Below are 3,354 nucleotides of genomic sequence, written 5' to 3' on the forward strand. Positions count from 1 at the left end.
TAGTAGATAAAATAATAACATCAAAACACTGGCATGGGTGGACATTGATCAATTCTTACGTGTCAACAAAGCCAAAGGCTTACTTAGTAACCCATTCCAGCGCTGAGTTAAAAAATAATGTTATTGATTACTGGTTGGGTATCCATGATTCAAAAGACCTACAGCCTTCCTGGAAAAACAACCAACACGCAGCACACTGTCGCCTATGCAGTTTTCGTAATGAAACACTAACTCACCTGCTGGGCGTTTGCCCAGCAGTTAAGGATCTAAGGAACCAGCTTTTAAAGCCCATTTTTAAATAAACATTTCCTTTTTTTTTTTTTTGGAAAGCATTTCAAAGGTTTATTTACAACTGTCACAGTGACAAAAAAAGTTTTGAAAAAAATTCTAGCTTCTCCCTGAGCCTCAAATTAGAATTACAGAAATATAGCATATATAATGTATAGTACAACAGATTTTACTTGAGTGCTTTTTGTTCTCTGATACATTAACAAGAAATACACGAATAACGTCCAAAGGATGCAGACAAGTATACAGAAATCCTTAAGGGTTTGGACAGTGTTCCCTTTGGGATTTGAACATCAACAGTAGGAAAGGGGGTGGTAGACTTCATTTTGCTTCATGTTACTAGAAAGGTTTAAAGTGTCCATCTTTGTCTGGAAAGCAAATCAGAAGACAAAACACAATGGAATGGGCCAAACTATTATATGGTTCAGGAGCATGTTCCATTCCATGATTTGACAAGGGATAACATCCTATGACCGCAGTTCAATGATGCCACAAAAAAATACAGACTATACACCAAGAAATACTAAACGGATTCAGTGTGACGTCCATGGAAAACAACCTGTTTTACTGTTCAAAACAGTCTAGTCACAAGCAACAATATTCACAAGAACTGGCTTACTGCTCCTTGAGTTGGAAACTGCAACACAACTGGATTTATTGCTAATATGTTACAGACAAAGACAAGGACAAATCTGGATCATCTGATATGCAAGAAACCCGTTCCCCACAGCCTACTACTGAAACAGCATGTTAACACTCATGAGGTATCGATCCTAGAACAAATACACAATTTCTGAAAAACAGGAAGAAATGACAAAGGTAGTTGCACAATTCTATTTATCCTGCACAGTTCTCCAAATGTGCACATTTCCCTTTTTACCTGGTCAGAAAGGTAAATTAAAGGAGAGAAGTGGTGCTAGGTTTGGCGAACAAATGTCTACTCAAAATCAGTGTGCTGAAGCTAGAGGCCATTCAGGAGAGGAAATAAAAGAACAAAGGGGTTTTGTGCCAAATGTTGTTACATTACTCATGTCTGTATACATTTAAAAAGGGAAGACAGACTCCCAATAGCATACTGCCCACAGGCTATGAATCCAACATGTAATACTGGTCTCAGAAGTAGGAGCAGGTGCTTCTCCCATAATACTGGGTTACCAAGTTTCCATGCACCTCATGGCATGCGCTTGTCCCAGATACTTTGCATACTATTTGCACACCATTCTCTCCCTTCATTTACTTATTGCACAATTCAAAATTAGCATCAGGGACAACCCACTCCTCACCCCTCATTTGCATTCTTGAAAGGCTGCTTGTTCCTAGGCCAGAAAAAAAAGCAGGCAACAGTTACCATATAGGTACATGACCTTGCTGTCAGGCCACATAACCAAGGAAAGCCACCCCCTCACAAACAATGTGCTAGAATTAAGTGCGTTGCATGACATGGTTTAGGGACAAGGGGCTTGCACATTTCATGAGTAGGTTTGTTACTCCACATCAGAACACCCTTGCTATATGGCTGCATAAATGTTTGCGGTTACCATCTCCAGTTAGAAGCCAGACTTTGAACTCAACTTTAACAGCCCTAGCTGCCGCATGTCGTTTTAAAACGTATTTCTACTTTCAAGGGTAGAAAAGCGTAAGTAGACAAGGCTTCAGCTTCACACATTATGTCAATTTGTTGAACGTAGTCTCCTTTTTCAACCTCAGCACCAATTTCTCTGGTTTCTGTTGTCTTTGGGGGAAAACACTCCTAGTCATAACCACCTAAGACAGCAAACATTTCTAGTTGATTCCTCTGAATACAGGGCATGTCATGTTGAGGGCTTTAGGTTTTCACTAGGGTGAAAGAAAAACAAAAACCTCCATCACAAACTGGATTTGCAGTTTAATCTAACTCAGGCCATACGAGTCTTCTCCCTCAAGATGATAAAGCTGAGTGATAGCTTCTAGCACATTCCACTCTCACTGCTCCTCCCCTTGCTGGTTTGTGTCTTCATGGTTCTGTTCCTTCTCCTCTTCTACCACAAACTCCTCTGGAGGCCACCTGAGCTCCCCGCTCTCCACATCCCCATCAGTGGGCTCCACCACAATGGAGGGCAGACGGTCCTTCAACTTGCAATAGCGGTCAAAATCTGTTGGATCTGGAAAGATCTGATAGGAGTCCTTGCGGGGGCTGAGTCCCATCTCATCCATCTGTGGGGTGCTCATGATCACCTCAGTCATTTCAGCTGATCACAGGTAATCAGGGCAGTGAATAGGGTAAAATACAGACATGAAGTCCGGGAAGAAGGCACACAGTCCTGGTTACGGTAATGACGCGGCAGGGGCGGGCTGCAGCAGAATACTAGGATTGAGGCACGCTTACACAAGGGAGCCGCTTTGCAGCTGCTCTCCAAGAACTATCCGCTCTGCCAGACTAACTCACTCTTACATGAACACCGCCACCAGAGGCTTTTATAAAGTCAGGGGCGTGGTCCGCAGGAGAGCACGCCCCCTCCTCATTAACGTCATCAAATTCATGAATGGCCCGTGCCAGGTCTGTCTGATAGAAGGCTTTGCCGATGGCTGGACAAATTAAACATTTCCACTTGAAGGCAAGCGGTGATACCTTGGTTGTAAGAATCCTCCATAATCTTGGCTTGCTGGAGCATAAAATATCTGGTAAAAGTAAGGAAACTTTTAAAGCAAGCCGATTTAGAAGAAGACAAAAAAGTATGAGTAAGGTCAGCATGGGCCTCATACTAGCATGGCAGCAATTCCCAAGCACAGGCAATAAGCGGACTCAAAGCCAAACCAAGCTTGGGATAAATTGAACAACAGATAAAAGTAGTTGATACATTTTATTGTAAAGTGCAGCATCTTTTATAGGCACATTTTAGCTTGACAGAACCGGGTTAATTCATCTTTGAACTATGCAGTTACCCAAGCACCTAGAAAAATCAGGACAACATGAACTTTTGAAATTCTGTTTAAATGGTTAGTAACATCTTATGTGCATTATTAACATGGTTCGGATTTTAGAAAATTGTGCAGTTTTCTTATGTCGAAATATTTTATATTGTAAAT

The 3,354-nt window shown here is 41.7% G+C and overlaps 1 pseudogene; it reads right to left on the minus strand.

Annotated features, from left to right (window-relative positions):
* Positions 1–690: 690 nt before the first annotated feature.
* LOC147723941 (protein LBH pseudogene) lies at positions 691–2,727 on the minus strand (annotated as a pseudogene).
* Positions 2,728–3,354: the final 627 nt, after the last annotated feature.

This window comes from Lissotriton vulgaris, chromosome 4_1, assembly GCF_964263255.1.
Source record: "Lissotriton vulgaris chromosome 4_1, aLisVul1.2, whole genome shotgun sequence".
NCBI lineage: Eukaryota > Metazoa > Chordata > Amphibia > Caudata > Salamandridae > Lissotriton > Lissotriton vulgaris.